Genomic DNA, 13129 nt, shown 5'->3' on the forward strand with positions numbered 1-13129 from the left:
GTAAACATATCAACATGTACTATAAAATATATATCATGTACACATGCTGGTGATGGCATTAAAAACTTTCAAAACATTTAAAGCATGTAAACTTACAGACTTGACGACTGAGATTCTAAAGCTGGCGGTGGCACAACCCTCTACAAGAAACCTTGCTTTGATACCAACTGAAACGCCTGATGCTAAAATACTACTGATTTTTTTTAAAAAAAAATTAATGGCCGAAACAATAACTACATTAATCCAAGGAAAATTCGAAACTTACACTGTATAAAAACCATCCAACGACTGAATAAAATAACTTCAGTTATCAAATCATGAAAATGTTATCAATCTCAAAGTCTACTGTTTTAAAAAAAAACTCAAACATGTTACCAAAAATCTGTCAAATCAACAAAGTATTAAAAATTCATAAAATTTAAAAATATTGCTTTAACCCATGTCTCAAAAATCATATTGTGCAGAATAAATGCAAGGTTCTCGGGTTTTCACGTACACCCCCAGCTCAGCCTACTTAATCTTGAGCGCCTCCAGTCTCCTCATCCACATGATCACCTGCATCAATCACACCTAGTGAGTTTAAAGACTCAACACATCTGAGCCGTTATAAAAATATATATACATATCATGCAACAATTAAAAGTGCTGTAACCAAAATAAGTTTCGTGATCTTTAAATACATAAGCATAAACATCAACATATCGGGTCATATCATATCATCATATACGTATTCATTTTCTTTTATTGAATTCAGATAATTACTTGTGATTTTCGTATCAGCTCTAGGTCGATGGATCCATTTACGTATAACTGTGGTACTCGGCGACGGGGACATCAACGACACTTTCACTCGCCAACTGAGCCTTACATGTTCGTGTTCGTATTAGTCACAACCAACTCACCTCTTTCAAAAACATGTCATCGTATTCATCACTAATAAAATTCATACATATACATACGTTTTCTCAAAATCAAGCATGCAATGTATTTTCACCATTTTCAAAAAAATTCCTATTCATAATCAACATATATATTTCAAATATGCATTTTCAGTTATCAGGGTGCTACCAAGACTGCTAACTCGATTCAGGTGCAAAATGACCATTTTGCCCCAAAAACCCTGATTTGACCATTTTACCCTGAACATTAAAAATTCGACCTGAATCCATCCAAACTTATCAAGACACTAAAAACATACTTATAATAATTTCTTAGGCTTAAACTTAATCCTGCTGGCCACGCTTAAAAAATTCGTTTTAAAACTTAGACTAGAGTCCTGGTTTTAACCCGAATCAACCCAAAACTTAACCAAACTTTAACCATAGTTAATAGAATCCTAAACAAACCCCGTATGACCAAATTTAAACAATTTATAACCTCAGACACATCGACATAATCTGCTGGAACACCCAAAACGAGCCATGCCCACTAAAATCGTTAAAACACATGTACTAGACTAGCGCCTAGGAGCTGGATGTATAGTGCTGCGGCGCTTGGTAAGCGCCTAGGCGCTATGCACCAGCACTGCGACGCTACAATTGCTGCAGCCTAAGCACTACAGCGCTGAAAGAGCAAGGCCGCGGATCTAACCTCCTTCGAAAAAAGGAACCCGATCGGTCATGACCCTGCACCATTCCAGGCGTGATCTAACCCATCTAGGACCATGACGCGAGTCTCTCAAATCCTTTGGTCACTACTTGTAAGCTGCACACACAACCCCCTCCCCACTCCCCCCAACATCTCACAAGCAATACGCGCCCTAACACCTCCAACAGCTAAGTCACAAACAAGCCATAACTTGCAAACCCGATCGCCCACTAACCAGGGCTCGTTCTAGATCTGTTTCTCATGCCTAAGCACCTTCATCTTGACATGTTTGAGCCTTCTACCCATCGGTCCTGACAGCCCCTTACAATATGAGCCAAAAACGTGAGAATCAAAGCAAGAAAAATCGGTTTTCTTCATGTACATGTATTCGAAACTTACATAAACATTAGATCTACAATATATCATGAATAATCAATCAAAATAAAGTATTATGGTGTGAAAGATGAGAAAATGAAGGTATCATGCGTGCCTTTGCATATATACGCTCGAAAAACAAATCAACGACGCGAGAGATGGACACCGGAGGGACAGTGAAGAACTTGGCTGCATTTTTCCTTTCAAAAACCGATCAAAACCCTTGCTGGATGTGAGGTGTGTGCGTGAGGTTGGCTGATAGACGTGAAAGGCGTGGGGTGCTAGGGTTTTGGAGTGGAAATGAAGGAGAAAATAATAAAAGAGCGGTCCTATCTTTTGATATACAAGGGAGTAGCAGCTTAGGCCCAAAATCATACTATAACATGCCCATTAGGCCCATTAACGAGTACGTAAAATATTTTGTTTAAATATGTTTTCCTAAATATTTATCGAGCCTCCAAAAAGTCCCTATTTTTCCAAAAAACGACTACCTGTTTAAAATATGGTTCGACGAGAAAAATATATCATAAAAATCCTATTTTTCAAAAATTACATATTAAATACAAAATTTGGTGTGCTGTCGTTGACCCACCAAAATTAAATTCCTACTCTCTAAATAAAATTAGTGTAATGATGAGCATGATCGAATCCACAGAGAACGAGAGATTTATTTCTTACGAGCAAAATGTAAATAAAAGGGGATTTTTGGATATTAATTTAATAAAATGTTAAACTAAATTTCTCTACGAAAAATAATAAATTTAAATGACAATTGATCAACTAGAATAAATTATTTGTTAGCCGATGAACAGTGATACAATTAAATAGTAGAACTCCCTTGAATCAGATCTTTCTCATATTAAATAATTAAAAATAATTATTTAATAAAACTTTTTCCCTCTAACTATCCCCGGTCTCCGTTCCTCGTTCGAGCGTGAAGTACTCCTAAAAGCCCTATTTTATGCAATCAAGTAAACCATGTCATTTAATCATAATAATCATGTCATAATCATGTATTTAGTGCATTTTAAAATAATAATTTAGACATTTTAATAACACCTTAGATTTTCATGCAGTCAGGTTACATTGTTCAAATTTCTAGACCTTACAATACCGATGCATCTAAGTTTGGTTTAGGTATTGTTTTGATGCGTCATGATTGAGTAATCGCGTATGCCTCTAAAAATTTGAAGGTGCATTAAAAGAATTATCTGACTCATGATCTTGAGTTAGCCACCGTTGTCTTTGCCTTGAAATTATGGAGACACTACTTGTACGGTGAGAAATACAAGATATTTACTGATCACAAGAGTCTTAAATACTTTTTCACACAAAAGTGTTAAACATATGACAGAGACGGTGATTAGAGTTGGTGAAAGACTACGACTCTGACATTAGCTATCATCCGAGAAAAGTTAACGTTGTTGCATATGCCTTGAGTAGAAAAGTAGCAGTTGCAGCATAACTGTCAGTGCAGATATCGCTACGGTTAGAGATTCAAAAGTTTGTGTTGGAACTTTTCAAGTTCGCAATCTTTGCTTAATTTAGATGTTAACAAAATTTGTTATTTTGTTTCCAATAACCTACCTTAGTGCGCAGATAGCTGAAACTGAAATGATCAGTTTACGAGCCAAAACTAAAGCTATCGGAGATGCTAACTGAAAGAACCAACTGATCGAACGAGCTGAACCAGTTCAACTGATGCATCGCAACCAGCTCAATTGAATGTCCAACTGATAGGTAGTTCAGTAGAAGATCTTCAGAAGCCCGGCCAGCTGATGAAGAGTCCAACTGATGAAAAGCCCAACTAACCAGGTAACTGAATCAGTGAAATCAGTTCAGCTGACGAGTCAACTGATTTCACTATATTAGTTCAAAGACCAGTTGCTGATCAGTTTGAAGACCTAGTTCAGAACATCAGTTAGGAGCAACCAGTTGCAGATCACGACAAGCTTACCTAATGGATTACAGCTGTGCGCAAAGGTACAAAAGCAATTGTACTACCACAGTACAATTATGAACGTTGCATCAGAAGCTTAAAGCCAAAAGTTCCGGAATGGATTCCAAAGAATAAATTCAAAATAAAACGGATACAATAATTGAGTCTCACTGTACGATCAACCTTCGCGCCTATAAATAGAAGATCAGTGAAGACTCAGAAACAACGAATATACACAGTGTGGTTAAAAGAAAGAATACAACAAAGAAGAAGGGCACACATATCGCGTATCAGCTTACAAGAAGCATTACGCCCAGTTGTGAGGGAACACTTCAAAGTTATATCAGCTTAGATTAGAAGCTTATTTCCCTCAGTGTGTGAGAACACTTTCGGGTAGTGTTCATTGATCAGTTCTCACACACACGCACACACCACCACCCAAATTACAGTCTTGCACAAAGACAATAAACTTGTGTATGTAGTCTTTGACACATAGACGTTAAAGAAGTGTTGGCTGGAAGGTGCTGCCTTCAGTCTAGACTAGGAGTTCAGTTAGGCAGTGGGTAAGTCCTAAGATGTGTATGATTTGTACAAGGTGTTGTATAAATCTAAGTCTTCTAGTATATCCTACCCGTGGAGGTAGAAGGTGTGACGTAGGAGCAGTTGAAATCTCCGAACATCCATAAACATATCCTGTGTCTTTTAACTGTTTAACTGCTTGTTTTGTTCTTAACTGATTTGATCAGTTCAGTTGATATCAGTTCAGTTCTATCCATAACTGAACTGATATAAGCTCTAACTGATTTTCCCGTAAATTCAGTTCTTCAGTTGCACAGTATATAAAACATATCAGTTTTCTTAACGAATGATTATTTCAAGTGTTTTTCGCTTGGTTTAATACCAAACTTGATCTAATTCATTGATGTATACATTCTTAGAACACGAGCTATTGCGGCTCATTGATTTATTGTGTTGAAAGCACCCCTAAAGTGACGAGCACATGATCCGTCAGTTTGATTTTGTGATTTATTCTAGGGACAGAGCTCCTAGGTTATCAAGTCGACGCACTTCTTGCCGATAAAGAAAACCTTCTCTATGATGCATAGTAGTGCTCAAAAACCAGTACACGCAAACCTCATGCATGATTGAAATAATTTAATTATTTAATTAATATTTAAATAATGCATGCTATGTGTTAAATTATTTTAAATGTATATATATTTATTTTATTATGCAATTTAAAATATTTTCTCGAGTTTTAGTTTTTTAGACGAATGTTCGATACCGAACTAGTAAAGGAGACCGGAGACGATTAAGGTGTTAAAATTTAAAGTTCAATTTTATTTTAAGTCAATAGTTTAAGTATTTAAAAAGATTTATAAATTTTAGCATTTTTAGAACTAAATTTAATTTATCGAGTGAAATAGAAATGTTAAGTAATTTAATTAACAAAATTCAAAAATAAAGGATTTAAATACATCCACTCGAAATAAAATATTTTAATAATTATTTTTATGACTTAATTAATTAAACTAGGTAGTATTTAATTATGAGTAAAATTTAAATTTTGTAGGACCCTTAATTTCAAAAGTTGGAGGGCTTAATTAGTAATTTAAATTGTGATGGCTTAATTAGTAATTTTAAATTTTGATTTAATTAAACTAAACACCTAATCATTATCCTATTTAAATATAAGAAGAGTCTTAACACTACCTCACAACACAATCCATCACACCACACACACACACAAACACCAAAAAACACACACTAAACTCACACACACTTGGCCGAGAGTTCAAGGCTTAGATTTGGATTTTTTTTTTTTTCGATTTTTCTTCCATCAGCAAGCTTATCCCATCATCAAACTACAATCCTTGGTAAATTTAGTCACTTTTCGAGCCATTAAACGCAGCAATCCGTCTCTATTCGGCCCACCGTTTTTCCACACGTTCATTTGTCGATATTTCGTGCATTTTAATGCAAAGACATGTCTAAACCTTTCTTTTAAGCATCGATCATGTTATATAATGTATTTTGATATAAAATATGCATGAAAGTACATTGGTTTGATTATATTTATTCCAAAGCTTGATTAAAACTCGTTTCGATATATATATATTGCATGAACTTCAATGTTTTCTTCGAGTTTTGGTTGCCGTCTTCGCTAGACCGATCCTATGGCTTTCTGCTACATATGTTTATGTTTTAGGGTGTGTTTAGATTAGGTGGACCATGAAGAGGCAAAGGGATGCTGGTACAATAGAGAACGAATAGTGTGTATGTATGGCCGTGCATACGGGATGATCTCGGCTGTGGGGCGATTGGGTTCAGTATAGGGCTGGACCAAGGCTCATGGCAAGGTTCTAGGCGAGGTCTTAGGGTCCCGGTGTAGGCCTGGTATAGGTTGGTTAGGGGCTGGTTGGAGGGTATAGCTGATGGACGTGGGATCGCGCCATGCGTGCGTGTAGGCAGCGCGCGCCTAGGGCTGTTGTTTGTGTTGTTCAAGGGGTTGTGGTGCATTATGGGTAGGAACGGCCTGGATCAGAGGCTTAAGTTATGTCCAAAGGTCGAGTCCAAGGCTTGGTTCGGGTTTTGTTCAAGTTGGAGTGGATATGAATTCGTACAGAACGCGTAAGTGTCACAGTGTAACTCTTTGGGCAGCTTGTGTTATTATGGTTCGTTATGCATGGTACGGGGTTTGGGTATGGTTCGGGCTGGTCTAGGGCCTTAGGCAGTAGGTTAGGATGTATTTTGTATATTGTTTTAGTCCCGAGTCGATTGGTACGTCCTATGTGGTTCTATTTAATTCGGGAGTTGTACATTTCTGAATGCTCTTTAGGGGCTGTTTTGTGTATAAATTTTAGTATATTATGGCAGCATGTCCAAGGACGATCCAACGAGGTTCACGATGTTCTTAAGTGTGTATAACGTGTAAAATAATTATTTTTGAAGTATGTGATTTTTTTTGTTGCCAAATTATGTTACGGGTTTGGAAGCCGGAGAATGTGTCTGGGAGACATCTCCAACCTCTTCGGATGAATTATGTTATGTTAGGGAGCGAACATCCAGTACAAGGGCTGTGGTGATCCCTGTCGGCCTAGTACTTTGGTTTAATATGATAAAACGATTTATGTTATGGGTCACTTTCATTGAACAAAACTCTACGTAAAATGATTTACGATTACGATAACGAGCACGAAAATATGATTTTATGAAACTGTTTATGCAGGAAAGTCGCTTCATACAAGTTTATGCTTATATTATGATAGGTACAAGCTATGTTAAAATTGTATGAAATTTTATTACGTATTACTTGTTATTCACGAGTTATGCATGTTGAGTCATTAGACTGACTAGACTTGATCAATGCAGATGATGTAGTTGAGGAGACAGGAGGCGGTGACCAGTGAGCAGACTCGGACTAGCGGCAGTGCAAACCTGAGGACCATGTAGTTCACGAGAATTTTAATTATGCACATTTAAAACAATTTTCTCTAATTTTATGTCTTAGTATGGGTGACTAGTAAGTTGAGACTTTTTATATTATGTTGGATTTTTCCAATTATGGTGGATGTTTTTAACTTAGATTTTTTGTTGTGGTTTTCAAATGATGGAGGTTTAATATTAACTTTATTTTTAGTCGAGTGGAGACCGTGATTTATTTTACGTGTTATATTTATAACTGATTATTTAATAAGAAAATTTCAAATTTTCCACAAATATTTAAATAGTAGTATTTTAAGACAAGGTTCGTCACATGCAGTACGCAGAACTTTATACTCGGGAGATAGTCAGATTGCACGGGATCCCTGTTTCGATCGCGTCTTACAGAGACCTGAGATTCACATCGCCCTTTTGGAAGAGTTTGCATTCCGTAATAGGGAAGAAGTTGCTATTCAGTACAACTTTCCACCCCTAGACAAACGGCCAGTTTGAGAGAATGATACAGATTTTAGAGGATTTATTGCATGCAGGTATTATCGATTTCCATGGGAATTAAGAATCAAAGCTACCTCTAGTGGAGTTCACCTATAAAAACAGCTTTCAGTCGTGTATAGGTATGACTACTGATGAGCCATTATATAGAAGAAAGCGTAGATCGCCTATTTATTGGGACGAGGTTGGCGAGTGATCAGAAATTGGTCCCAAGATTGTTGTGGGGGCCCATGCTCCTGATTAACGTTTAATGACGAAACAACCAGGATTCGTTAATGTAAACAAGGAAAGTGATTAAAAATTTTTCTTTTGGGCCAATAGAAATTTCGGCATGACCTTCCCGTAAGTAGGACATCCCAAAAATTTCCAAACAACACAAACAACATTTATATACTCAAAATAAAGTCATAACATCAATTCATCAACCTACAGCCGCACTGGCCAGGACTAACACATGCAGAGCCGATAAGGCTCGATCACACAACAACAATCCAAAACATCGTAAAAGTATCACTACAGCTACACATGACATTCCCTAGCAAATATATAACTCGATAAGATAATACATACATATATTTACTTATATAGTTGGGAACTCTCAACAATAATCCAACTACTGGGCACCGCTACCTGACGCTCCACCAGACGCGTCAAATCTTCCTGGATAATCTGCTATGGCATCAACACAACCACATCATAAATAGAAAAGAGGGTCAGGCTCCAGTACGACGAACCGGTAAAATTATGACAAATATAACTGACATGAAATAAAATCAAGTAAAATGCAATTAAATGCAATGCAATGCGTGTCGGTAACAACGAAATAACGGATACCAAAATAGAGTCCAATGAAACGCATCAGCAACAGGAACAGTGGCCACCCGTGCCAAGAATGCAGCAACGTAATATCATGCCACCGCTCATCCATGCACGTAGCATCGAGGGTCCGGTAGCGACCCGGTCAGTCCTCGTGCAGTCATCAGGAGGGTGCTAATCCTATCACTCGTTCCATCGATAAGATGTCAGGAGTGATCTAATCCTATTACTCTCTCCATAGATGACTCAACAGCTCAACAGATCAGTAATGATAGCAAACAACGGAGTCAAGGCCAAAATGCTATGCACTAATAATATCAACTCAAATAAATACATGAATGCAATCACATATTCACAGAAGCACATAAAGAACACCACAACTCATTACAAAATACTTAACGTCATTCCACATCACTATAGACGTCATAATAAAACAGTTCATGCGTACCTCAACTGACACCTAATTTACCACCTAAATATCTTAAGGATTTCTCGAAGAATCCGATCCTGTGGCAAATAATGCATTTCATATCAAGTTTCATTTATTTTTCCAATATTCACTAATTTAGCCTAAAATTCCAAAAATCCATAATTTAGGCTTTAATATTTCTAAAACTAATATACGACAATTCTATAACATCTAAACATCTAATTACTGAACACTAAAATTCGAAAATCCGATTATAATATTCTGAATTGTTGAAATTATGCCCAAATAAATTCTGAAATTCTGTTAATACCTTCAATTAGCTCCGATATAGCACCTAGCTACAATCAATAATACAATATATATTAATTATTGAAACTCAATTGAATTAAAATGCCCAAAATTCGAAACCCTAAAATCTGAATTTTACCTCTGAAAGTTTTGAATCTTGTTCTAAGCTTCGAATTCAAGCTTCAAACAATATAACCCAAGATTTCTTCCTAATTTTCCGGCGAAAACAGGCAGCGGTCTCCGACGGGTTTCCAGGAGTCGCGAGTTTTCATAACAAAAAAGGTATCACTGGATAGCCCTTGTCGAGAGGATTCCTAAACTATGCTTACTTTCGAAAATCGATGACCGACGGTGGAGTTACGGGCGGTCACAGTAACGAGAATTTGTTGAAGAAGAAAGATGAAACTTGCTGCAGAAAGTTACGGGAGAGAGAATGGAAAAATTGATGATTATCATTTTTCATTTTTTTTATTTAACTTAATTTATAAATGGGCTGGGCTTGGGTGTAACTTGTTTGGGCTCTCACAATTGTTCAGCAGACTGTCGACGTAGTATTCAAGATTCAGGACAGGATAAAGACTGCTCAAAGTCGTCAAAAGAGTTACGCTGATAAAAGCAGAAGGGACCTCGAATTTGCCGTGGGAGACCATGTCTTTGTAAAGATAGCACCTCTGAATGATGTTACAAGGTTTGAGAAGAAATACAAATTGAATCCGAGATTCGTAGGACCGTTCGAAATCCTTGACAGAGTGGGAACACTAACTTATCGTGTATCTCTACCACCGAATCTGGCAGGAGTGCACAATGTGTTCCATGTGTCTATTCTAAGGAGGTATATGAAAATCTTTCACATGTATGGAACTTTGAACCATTACAGCTTTCACCGAATCTGTCATAAGAGGAGAGACCTACTCAGATTCTATACGGACAGGAGAGGAGGTTATGTAACAAAGTCATCAAGCTGGTTAAGATTAAGTGGCTGAATCATTCCGATTAGGAAACTACTTGGGAAAGACGAGATGAGGAGTCGCTACCCAGACTTGTTTGGTAAGTTGTAATTTCGAGGACAAAATTTTGTTAAGAGAGGAGGAATTGTAGTACCCAAAAACCAGTGCATGTAGACCGTATGCATAATTTAATGAGTTAATTTATTTAAATGGATTGATTGATGTATTCAACATGTTTAATTTTAAATATTTATAAGTTTATTTTCGATTTAATTTTATTTCTCAAGTTTAAGATTTTCAGACTAATATTCGATGTTCGGTCGGGGAGAGCAGACCGTAGACGATTCAGGTGCAAAAATTAAATATTATATTTTCATTTTTATGTCAATAATTATTTATTTTAAATGATTTATGAATTTTAGCATTTTAAAGTCAAATTTAAATTATTAAATGAATTAAAAAAAATTTAAGCATGATGTTAGCAAAAATTTCCTTAAATATGAGATTTTATTCTTGGGCATAATGTTTAATATTCTATTAAATTATTTTAAGACTTAATAAATTTGTTTAGTTAATATTTAATTAATTTGCAAATTTTTTTTTTAAAAAAAGAACAAAACACACACTCACGAAAACACACTAAAACAGACACAAAAAGTGAGAAGCTAGGGTTTTTGCCTCCAAGTAGCCTCCCCCACTTCTTTAAATATACCTATAATATTTTGGTGAGTTTTCACAAGTTTTTGGAAAGGATAATGTCTAGCAATCGTCCTCCGTTTATCCTCTACGTTCCCTCACACTAGTATTCGTTTATCTGAGCCTTTAAACGCAATGACATGTTCTAAACCTTTCTTTTATTCATCAATCTTGTTATATAATATTATTTGATGATACATATGCATGACAAATGTTTCCTTACATGAAAGATTTGAATCAAAATCGTATATACAAATGATGAAATTTTATGCACAAGTTCATTCAAGTTTTCATGAGTTTTTGATGTGTAGGCTTCGTGTGGATCATCTGGGCTATTCCTGCTGTATATGGGGATGTATTTAGATGTTATTTATCAGTCCTTAAAGAGTCGGAAGTGGTCTGATCGCGCGAAAGAAAAGGTGGAGCGCAAGCTACTGCGTGTGCGCGTGGGGGTTGTTTTCGGTGTTCGGCTAGTTGGGGCAGGTTCGGGATGGGCTAGCGCTTGTGGCTATGGTCTGGACCGTGTCTTAGGGTGTTAAGGTGGGTTTGGTCTTGGTCTTCTTTGGGCTGGTCGGGTAGAAAATACGCTTGAGACAAAAAAGGGGCAGCACGCAAGCGCAGCGCGCGCAGGGCATGTCACGGCTGGTTGCTCCACGATGTCCACGTGCGACCTAAATTGGTAAAGACCTTATCAGTGGCTTGGTTAGGGTCTAAGGTGGTCATGGTCTAGGGCTTGGTTAATAGCTGGCTCGAGCCGTGGTAAGTTTGGAGTGTCATAAAGGGGCCAAATAGAGCCTAGAGTTGCTTGTCTTGTTTCGGGATGGTTTGGGGAGGTTCCAGAGGTGATTCTAAGTCTATGAACAAGGTTTTAGGTTGATGGTCAAGGTTGAGTCGAATCCCAAGCAGTGGGATTAAGTCGCAAGTGGTTTTATTTAATTCGTGAGTCGTACAGATAAGATGCAAGTTTATGAGATGTTTTGAATTGTAAGTTATAAGTGGTGGCAGTAGGGTCCAGGGGTTGATCCCACGAGGTCCACGGCATTCTTTAATAAATATAACATGCAAAAATATTTATTTTGAGGTATGTAAGTTTTCTTGTGGTCAAATTACGCATGCAGAGGTCTGGATGCCAGATAACGTATCCGGGGATCTTTCCAACTTATCTTATGATTGATAGTGGATATACTATCCAAAGGCTATGGTGATCCTTGTCGACCACGCTCAGTGGTGTTAATTTGATCAAACGAATTATGTTACGGTGCCAAATATCAGTGAGTAGAACTCTACGCAAAATGTTTAAGTTTATGTTATGTCAAGCGAAGCATGTTTTATGAAAATATTTATGCAAGAAAGTCACTTCATATTTATTTGTCTATGTAATTTATGTATCACGTATGTTTAAATTGCATGAATTTTTAATATGTAGTATTCGTTATTCACGGTTTATTCATGCTGAGTTTTTAAACTCACTAGACTTGATTGATGCAGATGATCAGGGATGACAACTTTCTCCACGGGTTCGGGGCCCCGCGGGGAAAATCTAAAACGGGGATGGGGATCCCCAATTTTTTCGGATTTGGGTTCGGGTTCGGAGATTTTTTTCAATCCCCGATGTAGTTCGGGGCGGGTATGGGATTACTAACCCCATCCCCGAAATCGTCTCGAAAATAATATCAATAATAAAATAATAGTATTATTAGTATTAATAATATAATAATAATATTTTTTTAAAAAATATTAATATTAATATTATTATTATTAATATTGATATTGATATTAATATTGATATTATCTCTAATAATAATAGATAATAATAAGTTTTGATTTGAGAAAATATCCGAATCCGTCATCGTCTTGCCAGATTAATATTTTTGAAATTGGGATGGGGGCGGGGGATGTGAAGTTGATCCCCGAAATTTCGGGTTTGGGGATTCCCCGAACCCGAAAAAGCGGGGATGGGGGCGGGTATGGGAGTGGGGATGGAATTCGGGAATGGGGATGGGAATGGCAAACCCGCCCCGGCCCCGGCCCATTGCCATCCCTACAGATGATATTGTTGACGAGGCTGGAGGTGTTGACCAGTGAGCAAGCTCAGGCCGTAGGCAGTGCACGTCC

The sequence above is a fragment of the Primulina huaijiensis genome, chromosome 16 (genome assembly GCF_012295235.1).
Source record: "Primulina huaijiensis isolate GDHJ02 chromosome 16, ASM1229523v2, whole genome shotgun sequence".
In the NCBI taxonomy this organism is placed as follows: domain Eukaryota; kingdom Viridiplantae; phylum Streptophyta; class Magnoliopsida; order Lamiales; family Gesneriaceae; genus Primulina; species Primulina huaijiensis.